Source organism: Lemur catta, chromosome 1 (genome assembly GCF_020740605.2).
Source record: "Lemur catta isolate mLemCat1 chromosome 1, mLemCat1.pri, whole genome shotgun sequence".
Classification (NCBI taxonomy): domain Eukaryota; kingdom Metazoa; phylum Chordata; class Mammalia; order Primates; family Lemuridae; genus Lemur; species Lemur catta.
In genome coordinates this window covers 75,523,713-75,540,146 of record NC_059128.1, presented here as the reverse complement: position 1 = coordinate 75,540,146, position 16,434 = coordinate 75,523,713, and the positions used below count along the sequence as shown (strand labels likewise).

Genomic DNA, 16,434 nt, shown 5'->3' with positions numbered 1-16,434 from the left:
CCTCGCCTATTATTCTCTTTCATAGTAGGCTGTTCTCCTTTCCAGCACATATTTCAGTTTGCAATTATGTATTCATCTGTGTAATTATTTGTCTCATGCCTTACTTTCCTTTGTACTTTTACCTGTGAGGAGCAGATCTGATCCATTCATTTCTGTAGCAGCCCCTTACTTGGTGACTGGCACATAGTATGCTCTCAATAAATATTTGTTGCCTGAATGAAGTAGTAGCTAAAGACACCACTGCTTGAGAATCAGGAGACCTAGGGTAAATCAATGCCTCTTTCAGAGCCTGACTTTCCCCAAATGTAAAATGAATGGTTTGAGGGGTCAGATAGCTTGTATCCTTTTTCTAAATGGCCTATGTGCTAAGAATGGTTTTCACATGTTTAAAGGAATGTAAAAAACAAATACAACTCAACAATCAAAAAACAAACAACTCGGCAGGGTGGCTCACGCCTGTAATCCTAGCACTCTGGGAGGCCGAGGCGGGAGGATTGCTCGAGGTCAGGAGATCAAGACCAGCCTGAGTAAGAGCGAGACTCCGTCTCTACTAAAAATAGAAAGAAATTATTCGGCCAACTTAAAATATATGTAGAAAAAATTAGCCGGGCATGGTGGCGCATCCCTGTAGTCCCAGCTATTCAGGAGGCTGAGGCAGTAGGATCGCTTAAGCCCAGGAGTTTGAGGTTGCTGTGAGCTAGGCTGACACCACGGCACACTAGCCCGGGCAACAGAGTGAGACTGTGTCTCAAAAAAAAAAAAACCTCAAGAAATGGGCAAAGAACTTAAATAGACATTTCTTCAAAGAAGATATACAATTGGTTAATAAACACATGAAAAGATATTCAGTTTCACAAGTCATTAGGTAAATGTAAATCAAAACCAGGATGAAGCCGGGCGCAGTGGCTCACGCCTGTAATCCTAGCACTCTGGGAGGCGGAGGCAGGCAGATTGTTTGAGCTTAGGAGTTCAAGACCAGCCTGAGCAAGAGCGAGACACCGTCTCTACTAAAAATAGAAAAGAAACTATATGGACAGCTAAAAACATATATATATATATAGAAAAAATTAGCTGGCCATGGTGGTACATGCCTGTAGTCCCAGCTACTCAGGAGGCTGAGGCAGGAGGATTGCTTGAGCCCAGGAGTTTGAGGTTGCTGTGAGCTAGGCTGATGCCACGGCAGTCTAGCCCGGGCAACAGAGTGAGACTCTGTCTCAAAAAAAAAACAAAACAAAACCAGGATGAGATACCACTTCTTATACATGAGGATAGCTATTATGAAGAGAAAAAAACTTTAGAATATTAAAAATGTTGGCTAGGATGTGGAGAAATTGGAACCCTTGTGCATTGCTGGTGGTGCAGCTACTGTTAAAATAGTGTGGTGATTCCTCCCTCAAAAAGTTAAACATAGAATTACTGTGATCCAGAAATTTCCATATGATCCATATGGTAATTAAATATAGAATCAATATGATCTAGCAACCAAAACAAACAAAATGAAGAAGAACAAAGACCATATGTGGTCCCTAAAAGTTTTACTTTCTGGCCCTTTATAGAAAAATTTGCTCACCCCGGTTAAAGTTAGGGATGAGATCAATTTTACATTTCTGTACATGGAACTAGCCCTTCTGCAAACATTTTCCACTCTTACCAGCACAAACCTAGGAGGCCCAGAAGTGGGCTAATACCACCCTTCATGGGAGTTTAGAAAATCAACAATTCCTGTTGTTCCCCATCCAGCCCTAGAAGAGACAAGAAGGGCAGGGTATTGTTTTCTTGTAGGAAAGCCTTGAGTTGACCTAGGTTTCTGGTGCAAGTGCTCCTGGGGTGAGCATCAGTCTCCTGCTAGAGCCTGAAGCAGTAAGCCCCAAATTGTTACATACATACTCATGGGGCAGGGCAACGCAGCCTGTCAAGATGAAGAGTAGATCGCGAATTAATGCTTCAAGAGAGATTCCAAAGTAATCTCAGGAATTACTTGGGTGACTGCAGTGGCCTAACCCTTTCCTATTTCTGTTCTTGCCCCTTTGATCCTTTTCACACAGCAGCCAGAATGAGCCTTTAGAATGTAAATCAGATTTTGCCACCTATGGTCATAACTCCCCAGTGGCTTCTCATCAGTCTTCCCCTGGCCCATGAGGCCTTTATTGCCTGTCCTCCATGCTGCCTACCATTCTCCCCTTTGGTCATTGTGCTCTAGCCACATTAGTCCTCCACATTTAAAAAAAATGACCCACACTTCAGTTGTGGTAAACATACATACTTAACATAAAATTTACCATTTTAATCTTTTTTGAGTATACAATTTAGTGGCATTAAGTACTTTCACGTTGTTGTATAACCATCACCACCATTCATCTCTAGAACGTTTCCATCATTCCAAACTGAAACTCCATAACCAATAAATAGTAACTTCCCATTTCCTCTTCCCCTAGCTCCTGGTAACCACTATTCTACAGGGTGTCCCAAAAGTCACCATACATAGGCAAAATGGGAAATTGTAGCTACATATACATTTATTTACAAAATATTCAAAATTTCATAAATTTTTTCCTTTGTGTGGAGACTTTTGAGACACCCTGTACTTTCTTTTTTTTTTTTTTTTTTTTTTTTTTTGAGACAGAGTGTCACTTTGTTGCCCGGGCTAGAGTGAGTGCCGTGGCATCAGCCTAGCTCACAGCAACCTCAAACTCCTGGGCTTAAGCGATCCTACTGCCTCAGCCTCCCTAGTAGCTGGGACTACAGGCATGAGCCACCATGCCCGGCTAATTTTTTTTTTTTTTTTTGTATATATATTTTTTAGTTGGCCAGATAATTTCTTTCTATTTTTAGTAGAGACGGGGTCTCACTCTTGCTCAGGCTGGTCTCGAACTCCTGACCTCGAGCGATCCACCCGCCTCGGCCTCCCAGAGCTAGGATTACAGGCGTGAGCCACCGCGCCCGGCCTGTACTTTCTTTCTATTTGAATTTGACTATTCTATGAACTTTATATAAGTGGAATCATATAATATTTGTCCTTTTGTGGCTGGCTTATCTCACTTAATATCATGTTTGCAAGGTTCATCCATGTAGCATGTGTCAGAATGTCTTTCTTTTTTAAGGTTAAATAATATTCCATTTTATGTATGTACCACATTTTGTTTATCCATTCATGCCTTGATGGATATTTGGGTTGTTTCCATCTTTGGCTATTGTGAATAATACTAGTATGGACATGAGTGTACAAATCTGTTTGAGTCCCTACTTTCATTTCTTTCAGGTATATGCCCAGAAGTAGAACTGTTGGATCATATGGTAATTCTATGTTTGATGTTTTGAGGAACTGACACACTATCTTCCACAGTGGCTGTGCCATTTAACCTTCCCGCCAGCAGTGTACACAGTTCCAATTTCTCTACATCCTTGCCAATACTTGTTATTTTTTGGTTTTTGGATAATAACCATCCTAATGGGTGTGAAGTAGGCCTCCTGCGATATTTTTTCAAACTCACCTAACACATTCATGCATCAGGACCTTCATACTTGCTAATCCTTCTGCTAGAGCATTCTTTCTCTGGGCAGTTGTATATCTCACTCCCACACCTTATTCAGATTTCCATTCAAATATCACCCCCTTGGAGAGGTTTTTCCTGACCACCTATTTAAATTAGCTGCCGCCATACCATTACCTGCTGTGTATTTCTAAGTAATAGATCTCACTATCCTATACATTATGTTATATACCCATTTGCTTACCATTGGTCTCCCCCATTAGAAGGTAAAAAATCCAGGAAGGAAGGAATCTCCTCTGTTTTGTTTACAACTGTGTCTCTAGTGCCTAGAACAATGCCTAGCCCTTGATATATGCTCAGTAAATCCTTGCTGAATGATTGAATGAACATGCATTATTATTTTCTTGGGCAGTAACATTTTACGACAAAGTGAATTACTAGAACAAAATTAAACATATTTTCAAATTTTTGATTCATAATGCAAAATTGCCTTTAAGAAAGGTGTACTGACTTCTCTTCCAACTAGTTAAGTGGAAGGTGGCCCATCTCTCTGTTTGCATTCCTGACTCTGGAGAACAGCATGCTCTGTGCCCAGTGCCTTGCCCAGAGCAGGTATACACTGAACCTTTTTTCTTTTTTTTTGAGACAAAGTCTCGCTCTGTCACCCAGGCTAGAGTGCCGTGGCATCAGCCTAGCTCACAGCAACCTCAAACACCTGGGCTCAAGTGATCCTCCTGCCTCAGCCTCCCGAGTAGCTGGGACTACAGGCATGTATCATGACGCCCGGCTAATTTTTCTATTATTAGTAGAGATGGGTTCTCACTCTTGCTCAGGCTGGTCTCCAACTCTTGAGCTCAGGCAATCCTCCCGCCTCGGCCTCCCAGAGTGCTAGGATTACAGGTGTGAGTCACCATGCCCGGCTGCACACTGAACCTTTATTAGATCAAACTTTATAGTGTTCTTCCTGGTTCTTTTTCATTTCCTTTTCTTTTCTCCATGTGCGTTGTAGAGGAGGGTAGAAATATTTCCTGTAAACATTTTTATTAAGTGCCTACTGTGTGTCAGACTCTGAGCCTGGTGTTGGGCTACAAATGTGAACAAAAGTGGTTACTGTAGGGTTTCCATATCTTGTCTATTTCCAGCTTCTCCATCTCTTGCTCTTGGGGCCCATCATTTTGAAACAGAGGCTAACAGTAATTCTTCTAGAAGTTCATCTCATTTTCAATCAGATGATGATTTCCTAGAGAGGAACTTGGTGTAGAAAGTAACAGTTTTTATAACTAATCTTTAACAAGTAAGGCCAAGAATTGTTGCTTGTCACATCTACCATGTGCTGAGAGGAGATGGAAATCATAATACAGGACTTGGAGCAGTGCTGGGAATTGTAAATATGCCTTTATAATAACCTTTGTACTTATCAGCAGTTACAGTTAAGAAAGTGAACTTTGGGCTGGGCATGGTGGCTCACACCTGTTCCTAGCACTCTGAGAGGCCGAGGCGGGAGGATTGCTTGAGCTCAGGAGTTCGAGACCAGCCTGAGCAAGAGCGAGACCCCGTCTGTACTAAAAATAGAAAGAAATTAGCCAAACAACTAAAAATAGAAAAAATAGCCGGGCATGGTGGCGCATGCCTGTAGCCCCAGGTACTTGGGAGGCTGAGGCAAGAGGATTGCTTGAGCCCAGGAGTTTGAGGTTGCTGTGAGCTAGGCTGATGCCATGGCACTCTAGCCCAGGCAAGAGAGTGAGACTCTGTCTCAAAAAAAAAAAAAAGAAAAGAAAAAAGAAAGTGAACTTTGGAGTCAGACTTCCTGGATATTGGCTCCAGGACTTACCTAGTTTGTTACCTTGAGCAAATATTTAACCTCTGTGTGCCTTGGTTTCCCCATCTGCAAAATGGGGATGATTATAGTCATCCTCCTTGAAAGCATTCTGAGGCTTGATCCACATGAGCACTTGGCACAGTGCCTAGCACAGAATGAGTGCTCACTACCAGTTAGGTCTTGCTGTTTTCACTATTAGTGTACTTTCCTTACGCTGTAAACTTTAAAGTCATATGTAAATCACCCTCAGCTTGTGTCCAAGGGTGCCCTCTATTCCATACCCCTTCTTTACTCATTTCACTCCTGACAGGTCAGTGCTGTCAGCACACCAGTGGTTCTCAGTTGGAGCAGTGGTCAGGGTAGAAAGGGGGTGAGGAATCGAGAACAAAATTGAGGATTACCAGAGTTCACTATTTAGTTCAAATTAACAAATTAATGGAGTATATCACCATGGATAAGGTACTATGTGGGCATGGTGGGACTTTAGGGCTGAGTAAGAAATCCCTTTTGCTTTCTGACAGCTCACCCAGTGTAGTACTTGGTGAGCTCTGAGGTAGAATGAAAGAGGTTCAGTAAAAGTCTACAAGAAAATGCTCAGCCTGGGCAACATAGCAAAATCCTGTCTCTACAAAAAAATAAGAAAATCGCTGGTGGTCTCGTGGCTAAACATTTAAAAAAGCAAAAGAAAAAGAAGAAGGAAAAAAAAATAAGAAAAATTAGCTGGGCATGGTAGTGAGCATTTGTAGTCCCAGCTACTCAGGAGGCTGAGGCAGGAGGATCGCTTGAGCCAAGGAGTCAAGGCTGCAGTGAGCTATGATCGTGCCACTGCACTCCAACCTGGATGATGCAGCAAGATTTTGTCTCTAAAAAAAATAAATAAATAAAAAATAAAAGAAAAAAAGAAAATGCTGTAGGAATAAAAAGGAGGACATGATTCATATGATTGGCAAGATCAGGGAAGGCTTCCCCGAGGTGTTTTTGCAGGACCTTGAGGGGAGAAAGAATATATCACAGCAGAGTTAGAGGGGTCTTGGTGGACATTTACTGTGTTCATTTATAGACAGGAGGATGGAAGTCCAGAGAGGTTATGAAACTTGTCCAAGACTATCCAACAAGTGAGCATTGGGCTCAGACTGGGGCCCCAATTTAATATTCTTTCCACTCCTCTGCAGCCTACATGTGTCTTTCTCTTCTCTCTGTAGCAGCCTTGCCTTTCAGTTGAAGCCCTTTGAAGAGTATGTAGCTCACTCTATCTTGGCAGGTGTTACTTGCGGAAGCCAGGTGCTTGAAAATGCCATTTCATCAAGTCTTTCAAGACTCAGTTTTTTGTTTTTTTTTTTTTTTCTGAGGCATTGTCTCACTCTTGCCTGGGCTAGAGTGCCGTGGCATCAGCCTAGCTCACAGCAACCTCAAACTCTTGGGCTCAAGCAATCCTCCTGCCTCAGCCTCCCAAGTAGCTGGGACTACAGGCATGTGCCACCATGCCCGGCTAATTTTTTCTATATATTTTTAGTTGTCTAGATAATTTCTTTCTGTTTTTTTGGTAGAGACGGGGTCCCGCTCTTGCTCAGGCTGGTCTCAGACTCATGAGCTCAAAAAATCCGCCTGCCTCGGTCTCCCAGAGTGCTAGGATTACAGGAATGAGCCACCGCGCCCGGGCTTTAAGACTCAAATTTTAAGTCTATTGATATAAAAACTACCAGGGAAACTTAGTATTGACATTTTCAGAGAGGGAGGTTATATCGTAGCAAGGCGATTTTATCTGTATGCTAGCTAAAACATACATATTTCTCTTATGCTTTAGAGTGTGGTGCATCAACATTTCTTCTTACAAATTTAAGAAGAATCCGGGTTTTGAGGACAGAGGATGGAGAAGAGCTTAAAGGAGCAGCAGGAGCATGAAGGTGTAGCAGTAAAAGTGCTTAGCATGACAAGGAACGGGCATCACCTAGGGTTTGTTGAGGATGTTGCAGGAGATGAAAATGAAAAATGTGGCATGTTTGGCCTCTCTGCCCTAGGGCAATTAGATGAGATTCTGTTAGCCATCTGGGGGCCATTTCTGGATTTGAGGTGTGCCTGATGCAGTTTACTGTCTCCAGAGGGAGCCTTTCCTCTTGTCTCCAGACTAGGCGCTGGGGCCTTGAGGTTGGGCACTGAGCCTGGTTTCACTTGAAGATGGTCATTCTTCACCAAGAGCCTGACCAGCTCTGGGTAGGTCTAGGAGTCAGCCTTCAAGGCCTATTGGTATCTCTGATGGTTAACTCACTCTTAGCCGAAGCTGTCTGGCCAAGGCTCTGGATTTTTGAAGTTACTTGGCTGCCTGTTAAGTCAAAAAGAATGATTCATTTGTGTTTGTAAGCTGTAAGCTATTCATTAGTATTCAAGATAATACCTCACATTTATATGACACCAAAGTGCTTTCACATAAATTATTTGATGTGATCTTCAAAACAAGCCTATGAGGTAGGCAAAGGACTATTAGCTCCAATTTATAGATGAGAAAATCAAGACTCAAAGAGTTTAATTGATTTGCCCAGCATAAGGTGGCTAGTAAATCCAGAGCCCCTGCCCAAACCTGAATTTTCTGCTCCTCTTTCAGAGCTTTTTCCATGACCCGCACTTCAGGAGCAATTAGAGCAACAAGAGACAGGTCTGTGGGGCCCCAGAGAGCTCACTACTCCATCTGTCACACAGATAGAGATTTGACTCTCTAAGTAAAGCTGCCTGACTTGGGTAAACCCAGCAGGTATTAAGCTGCTCTGAACAGCTTGAGGAACAGCGTTAAAATTTGTGTTAAAACTACTACAGCACAATGTCCATTTCAGCTTAGGCAGTATTCAGAATATTTTCCATTTCCATAGCTGCTTTCCCTATTTTTTGTTGTTCCTGAGTACTTTTATTTGGTTGTTTTCATTAAATCAACTCACTTCTTTTTACTAATATAAATTTGTTTATAAAGGAAACAAGTGCATTAAGGGAAAAAAGAAATGAATGAGATGTAGGGAGTACTAGGGCCCAGAGGGAAGGAGTTCTACCCCTGGGAAAGGACAGAGACTGGGCAGAGAAAGTGGCTCTGGGGCTGGGGACCCAAGTCTCTAGGGGTTGAGGGTGAGAGTAGGCAGTGGGGAGAGGTGAGGGGAGCCAGACCCAGTGTACCCAGGCACATATGAGGGGTGGGAATCTACAACCTGAGAAAAGAAGGTGGGAAAGGATTTTAGGGTCTGATCCTAATACAGGGGTACTTACAGTAAGGGTGGGAAGAAGGAGGCAGGGCCAGAGAGAAGAGTGGTGTCTGAGAGAAGGAGGGCTGTAGATGGCTCCAGGTGGGTAGCTGGTTTGGGGAAGTGATCTGAGGAGGTGGTAGGACAGGGGTTGAGACCCCGGAGGGAGTGCTAGGATGGCTAAAGGAAGGGGTACCTGGAGGAGAGCACCAGAGGAATGGGAGGAGCTAATGGGTAAACTCAGGATGGGCTGAGGACCCAGAGCTCAGAGGGGGCGTAGGGACCATCTTTTGGGGAGAAGCAGGCCAGGCCCAGTACATGGTCCCATTTGTTCCAGGTGGCACACCTGTTCTGAGTCTGGACCATCGGCCATGGCTAGCAGCCTGAGAGAGATGTTGGTGTGAGGTGTGGGTTCCCCCGGAATCATCTTGATAGCACCAGCAGGCCCACATATTAGGAGCATTGAGCTAAGGGGGCTGAGCTGGGGGTGGCTGACTCCCTGCTGTGCTGAGCCTTGGGAGCAGCCAGCAGTTTCTACAGTGCTCAGGCATTTGGGGATTTCTCCATAGGGCTGTCTCAGTGGAGGCCACAGGCTGTAAGGAATGAAAGGACCAATCTTTCTGGCAGAGGGGACTTTTAGATAAGTGTCCAGAGCTCTGTGGTTTGCTTCCTGCCTGTGACATCAGGTAGTCACATAACTTCTGGTGTTCCTGCCAGTGAGGGGATGAAGCGTTATCTGCCTCCCCCAGGCTTGGGGAGAAATGACTGTCCAGGCTGTATTCCTGACTTCCCATTACTGAGGCTGGGCCTAGTAATGGATTTCTAGCTGATTCACCCAGGATGATTTGTTCATTCAGTACCTGTTGTCACCGCCTCCCTGTGTCCTCTTTATCTGAATCTAAGCTGTTGGCCTGGCTTTTTGAGAACTAGACCTTACCACTTACTCACCTGGCTCCAAGTTTTATTACAAGAAAGGACAGCAGCCTTTTAAAAAAAGATAATGATGCCTTCTTTGTGAGGCCCCTTTCTTTTAAGTTAATGACGGCTATTTTCTATTTATTGGGCCCTTTAGCACTTTGCTTTTTGGGATGAGTCAGGAGTTCTTTCCCCTCAAGAAGTGAAACTGGAGGCAGGTGGACTGTCTGTCCGAGGCCCTGCCTTGTGCTTGGGGCAGAGCCCAGTGCAGGTGGCTGGAGACCAGCTCCCAGCCCCCTCCCCTGCTCTGGGCTCAGGTTGCTGAAAGTGGCAGAACAAGTTATGGAGCTTCTGGGGAAGGGCTGGGTGGCTGCCAGTTCCTTACTCATTCTTCCCTTCTGTGATGTGGGCTGTGGGGGGATAGCATTTAGTTCCCACTGTGGTTATCCTGGCAGTCTGCTTTAGTAATTTCTTCCCTTTTCCAGACTTGTTTTTTTTTTTTTTTTTGAGACAGAGTTTCGCTCTGTTGCCCAGGCTAGAGTGAGTGCCGTGGCATCAGCCTAGCTCACAGCAACCTCAAACTCCTGGGCTTAAGCGATCCTACTGCCTCAGCCTCCCGAGTAGCTGGGACTACAGGCATGCACCACCATGCCCGGCTAATTTTTTCTATATATATTTTTAGTTGTCCAGATAATTTCTTTCTATTTTTGGTAGAGATGGGGTCTCGCTCTTGCTCAGGCTGGTCTCGAACTCCTGAGCTCCAGCATCCGCCCGCCTCGGACTCCCAGAGTGCTAGGATTACAGGCATGAGCCACCGCGCCCGGCCCAGACTTGGTTTTTTAAGAGGAAATGTTAGCAGGGAGAAGGGGAAATTGTGAAATAGTGGTAAGGTCTCCTAGGGTCAGGATGGCACCCACTTCCTTCTACTCTTCAGTGTGCCTGAAGTAATTGACATAGTTGAGGCTTTCTAATTGTGTTTTGGTTGGGAACAAATGAATGTTTGCCCTGTTCATTCAACAGATATTCATTGGGTGCCTAACTAAGTGCCAGGCTGTTCTGTGTGCAGTTCTGGGCCCTGGGGAGAAACAGAACTCCTTGTCTTCTAAGCACATGCACTTTATTTGTAAGGGGAACCCCATACCTTCCTATACCTGTGTGTTCTCATTTGAGGTACAGTTAGCACTGGCTTAACTGCTTTTCCAGACCATTCTAGAAAAGAAGCAGGAGATCAGAAGCACTTCTGTGGAAGTGCTGGCATCTGACACACTCTAGTACTGGCTGACTAGGGAAGAGATAGAAAAACTATAAAAAGAGTAGAATTTAAGATCCTCGTACCTGGAGAAGAGTAGGAAAAGCCTGACTCTTTGCTCTCAGTAGCAGTTGAATGTGTTGTACTGTTTAGTAGTTTATGTTCTGTATGATGATCCTGAGACATCAAAGACAGATTAAACTCAGCTAGGATCCTAGGATGCGAAAAGGGAGGTGGTAGACAGTAAGATTTTAGAAGGAGGCTGGGCGCGGTGGCTCACGCCTGTAATCCAAGCACTCTGGGAGGCCGAGGTGGGTGGATTGTTTGAGCTCAGGAGTTCGAGACCAGCCTGAGCAAGAGCGAGACCCCGTCTCTACTAAAAATAGAAAGAAATTATCTGGCCAACTAAAATATATATATATAGAAAAAATTAGCTGGGCATGGTGTCACATGCCTGTAATCCCAGCTACTCGGGAGGCTGAGGCAGTAGGATCGTTTAAGCCCAGGAGTTTGAGGTTGCTGTGAGCTAGGCTGATGCCACGGCACTCACTCTAGCCCAGGCAACAAAGCGAGACTCTGTCTCAAAAAAAAAAAAAAAAAAAAAGATTTTAGAAGGATATCAGGGGGCTGGGTGCAGGAGCTCACATCTGTAATCCTAGCATTTTGGGAGGCTGAGGCTGGAGGATCGCTTGAGCTCAGGAGTTCGAGACCAGCCTGAGCAAGAGCGAGACCGTGGTCTCTCCTAAAAATAGAAAAGTAGCTGGGCGTCGTGGCGTGAGCCTGTAGTCCCAGCTACTCAGGAGGCTGAGCCGGGAAGATTGTTTGAGCCCAGAAGTTTGAGGTTGCTGTGAGCTAGGCTGATGCAGCGGCACTCTAGCCTGGGCAACAGAGTGAGACTCTGTCTCAAAGAAAAGAAAAAAAGGACATCAGAGGAAAGACCAAACTTCAGCAAACTGGAGTTTAAAGTACTCATGGAACTTACATTCATCTGAGATCTTTGTCATTCGGGCCTGGGCCTTGGAGACAGCCTAGCCTAATCCTATGAAAAACCATGATCTGGACAGGAGACATTGCTGGGGAAGCTCTTGAACTGTTACCTTGTTCCTCCCTTGTGAAGTCTCAGGAATGCAAGTATTTCCAAGTGCTAGATAGACCAGGGAATTTGGGGGAAGCCTATGGGTAAAGAAGGAAAGCTGCAAGTGTTAAAGACAATCCTGGAGCCTTTGGCAACTTGCTGTGGCTGCTGCAACCCTACCTAAGTGATCCCAGCACCTGCAGACACAGTTCATAGCAGAGCTTGGAACCTGGGATTCCTGGGTTTCAGCAGTCCTATCTTTATCCTACATCATTACATGGATTATCCCTCTATTTCTTTGTTTTTCTGAAAGTTCCTCTCCTTCCTAATTTAATCAAGTTAAGAAAAATACTGTTTCACCTTTTTACCCTGAGTCTAGCCTATTGAGCTGCTCATAAGTTAGGATTATTTCAAAATAAACAATATTAAGACCAGAAGCTTTTTCAAAGGCCTGCTTTAGGGGAGTTATGTTTACATCATTAGAAATTCTTCAGGCAGCAGTCACTCCAGGAGGGCTGGGCAAAGCTGGTAATCCAGTTTGTAACACAAAGCACCAAACTCCAGGGCAACTGGTTCAAAGTCAAAACTGACCTTCCAGGCTAAAAGGAAGGAATGAGCCCTGCCCAGGGCAGGTTTACAGCTAAATATAGTAATAACTAGTCAGTCAGGACAGACACACACTTGACCAGCATTCTTAGGCCTGCTGAGTTTTGATTCACAGCCACACTGGAAGATTTCAAGCTACCTACCTATGCCCTCTACTCTTTGAATGAGAGTATTTCAGAGACCCTGGAGGCTAACCAAGGGTTGAATTTTAGGAGTACCCCCAAGCAGTCTAAAAACTATCCCTGTCCACCTGAAGAATTCAAATTGAGTTGACCTTCATCCTCTGTGGACCAGGGTCCGTTCCTGGAGTTCCTGTCAGGTGGGCATCCTACTGGACTACTGTCAGTTTACCCCACTTCCAGGAGCAGTTGAGGGAAAGATTTGGGAACTTGTAGTGAATGCCTAATTTTTGCTATGTGCTTCATATGGATTCTTTTCTTTTTTTTTTTGAGACAGAGTCTCACTCTGTTGCCCGGGCTAGAGTGCTGTGGCGTCAGCCTAGCTCACAGCAACCTCAAACCCCTGGGCTCAAGCGATCCTTCTGCCTCAGCCTCCTGAGTAGCTGGGACTACAGCCATGCGCTACCATGCCCGGCTAATTTTTTTTTCTATATGTATATTTTTAGCTGTCCATATAGTTTCTTTCTATTTTTAGTAGAGACGGGGTCTCACTCTTGCTCAGGCTGGTTTCGAACTCCTGAGCTCACACAATCCGCCCGCCTCAGCCTCCCAAGTGCTAGGATAACAGGCTTGAGCTACTGCGCCCGGCCGGATTATTTTCTTTAATCCTTCTAACAGCCCTATGTGTAGAGGTTATTTTTCTCACTTTGTTGTTGAAGGACCTAAGACTGAGTGAGAATCAGTAATTTGCTCAAGGTTGTGCTGTTAGACCTATATACATCTGTCAGACGATAGAACTTTCAGTGAACCATGCTGCCTCCTAGTTTAGAATAGTAGAAAGAGGCTAAACAACTTTGTTTCTTAACAGTTTTGAAAAGTAATACAAGTTCATTGTAGAAAGTAAATATCAACTATAACCCTATCTTTCATGGATATTTTTATATTTTTGTATTTATATCTGGCAGGGACGAAAGTCCCAGCTCCCTATTTGGCCTTCTCTGATACCACTCTGGTGGAAGTTTGGCGTACTTGGTTACAGCCTGGTGAGGTTGGAAATCTAGACTCCCCATTTGGCATTTTATGGCATGGATAGGGTTTGGGCCACTGTTGTTTTTGTGGGTTTTGGCTGGATTAGAATGGTTTTTGTCTAAAATAATGATTGCATAGTTTTTCATTGAATGTATTTTCAGTATCATAATTATGTCAGTTTCCTTGTTTGTAAAATGAGCATAATAATAATTTCTACCTCATACGGATTTTGAAGGTTAAATAAGTTAATATACGTAAAGCACTTCAAACAGAGCTTGCCATATGATAAGCATAAGTGCTAGCTACTATTTTTATTGTCATTTTAGAATTTAAATGATTTCTGACTTCTCTATTATGAATAATTATAAAATGAGCAGCAGTGTTTATAAATATTATACGCATTTCTAAATATTTCTTTAGAATAGACTCTTAGGTAAGGCCTTGTTGGGTCAAAGGGTCAACTTTTCCAAGCCTCCTAATACATACTACCAGATGTGTTCCAGAATTCTTGTGTCAGTTTCCATATTCACCACACCACCACGAGCATTAAATACTATCCTTTTTTTACTTGTTGTCAACTGATAGGTCAAAAATGGTTTTTAATTTTTGTATGTGAGGCCAGGAGTTTGACCTCATGTTATTAACCATTTATATTCTTTTATGAGGTATCTCTTCATGTTCTTTCCCTATTTTCCTATAGTTTATTTTATAGCAAGAATTGTGTTGTCTGTTGTATTTCATTCCAATACTTCCCTCAGTTTTCATTCCCCCTGTCTTTTAATTTTGTCTATGATTTTTGACGTAGAGAAATTTAAAAAGTTTTCATAGTCAAATCTATTCATTGTATATGTGTGTACGAGAACATGTGTGTGCATGTATGTGTGATTTCTTCCCTTTTATGTTTAGTTTCTTTAATTTTTATTTTATTTATTTTAATTTAATTTAATTTATTAAGAGAATCTCACTCTGTTGCCCAGGGTGGAGTGCATTGTCATGATCTTGGCTCACTGCAACCACTCAGGGGGCTCAAGCAATTCTTCTACCTCCCGAGTAGCTAAGACTAGAGGTGTGCATTACCACACCTGGGTAATTTTTGTTGTTTTTATAGAGACAGAGTCTCAAACTCTTGGCCTCCCAAAGTGCTAAGATTACAGGTGTGAGCCACCATGCCTGGCCGCTTTTTTATGTTTAATGTTTTGAACTGTCTGAAATTATATTAGTATATGGCTCAAGATAAAGATGTAACTTTTTTACCATTTAGTGGTAATAAATTTTAATGGTAAATTTTACTACATGCTGAATCTTTATACTTATTATGATTTGGTTTTGGCCAGGCTTATGTTCCATTAGTCTTGCCTGCTGCTTTTGTACTTTAAGAAACATTTTCCTAGCAGACAGAGAACATTGAGGTTCAGGTTCTTTGGGCTTGGAGGCCCCATAAGCCTCCTCAGTCATCCATCCTGGTTTATTACCCTTGAACTCAGGAAGCTCTCTGCATCTGGCCTTGCTAAAATGAGCACCATGGGGCCTTCCCTTCTAATTGTTCTATTCTCTGTTTTATGAGTCACATATAAACTGTATATTTTCAGTATCATACCTGAGTTAACGTTATCACTTCTTTTTTTTTTTTTTTTGAGACAGAGTCTCACTGTGTTGCCCGGGCTAGAGTGAGTGCTGTGGGCGTCAGTCTAGCTCACAGCAACCTCAAACTCCTGGGTTTAAGCGATCCTACTGCCTCAGCCTCCCCAGTAGCTGGGACTACAGGCATGCGCCACCATGCCTGGCTAATTTTTTCTCTATATATTTTTTAGTTGGTCAGATAATTTCTTTCTATTTTTTTTTTAGTAGAGACGGGGGTCTCGCTCTTGCTGAGGCTGGTCTCGAACTCCTGACCTTGAGCAATCCACCCGCCTCGGCCTCCCAGAGTGCTAGGATTACAGGCGTGAGCCACCTCGCCCGGCCACGTTATCACTTTTTAATTCTTGTTTTCTCCTCCTCTTGACCTGGTTTGCATTTCTTTGCCTATATGTACACTAGTCTCATACTCTAGCATTTCTTCGTCCCAAGTCTGTGCATTAAAATCTGTTTGTATGAATTTATTCTTTTCCTACAGTTTTCTTGTATTTTCTTTGGTTGAAGTTTTTTTTTTTAAGACAGAGTCTCGCTTTGTCACAAGCAGTGGTGACAGAGTAGCAACAGAGTGGGGTAGAGTGCAGTGGTGTCATCATAGCTCATAGCAACCTCAAGCTCCTGGGCTTGAGCAATCCTCCTGCCTCAGCCTCCCGAGTAGCTGGGACTACAGGCCAGTGTCACAACGCCACGATTCCTGGCTAATTTTTCCATTTTTTGTAGAGATGGGGTCTTGCTCTTGCTCAGGCTGGTCTTGAACTCCTGAGCTCAAGAGATCCTTCTACCTTAGCCTCCCAGAGTGTTAGGATTACAGGCATGAGCCAACACACCCGGCCTTGTTGAAATTTTTTAATTAACCATAGCATCCTTTGACAAAAGAACATTATTTTTATTTCCATATTTTATTGCAGCCATGTCTCTTTCTCTTTGTGTTTTTTTGTGTTCTCAATACCTTTTCTTCATTAATGTAAAACTTTTCTATTTCTCCTCTAATCTTGAAGAGGAATCTAGCCTCTTTTATATCCTCTGTTTTGAATTTCCTTTTAGGTTCTCTGCTTGGAGAACTTCTACTCACCTTTGGAGACCCATCTCAGATATTGCCTCCTCTGGGAAGGCTTCAGGGCTAAATTAGTCACTCCTTTCCCCTGTTCCCATTCTTATGGACCACTCTTATATCTCTCGCACTGTAATTGTAATTGATTGTTTTCTCTGGCATCTTCTCTGCTAAGCAGTGTCCTTCCTCTTCAGTGTCAGGGAACATGCCTGATTTTTCTCTGTGTT

At 43.4% G+C, this 16,434-nt stretch overlaps 1 protein-coding gene across 3 annotated transcripts in view; it reads left to right on the top strand.

The window, feature by feature from the left end:
• The window catches only part of DNAJC17 (DnaJ heat shock protein family (Hsp40) member C17), a 34,400-nt gene that overhangs the window by 3,487 nt on the left and 14,479 nt on the right, over positions 1-16,434 (top strand). The gene's annotated exons all lie outside the window — the stretch shown is intronic.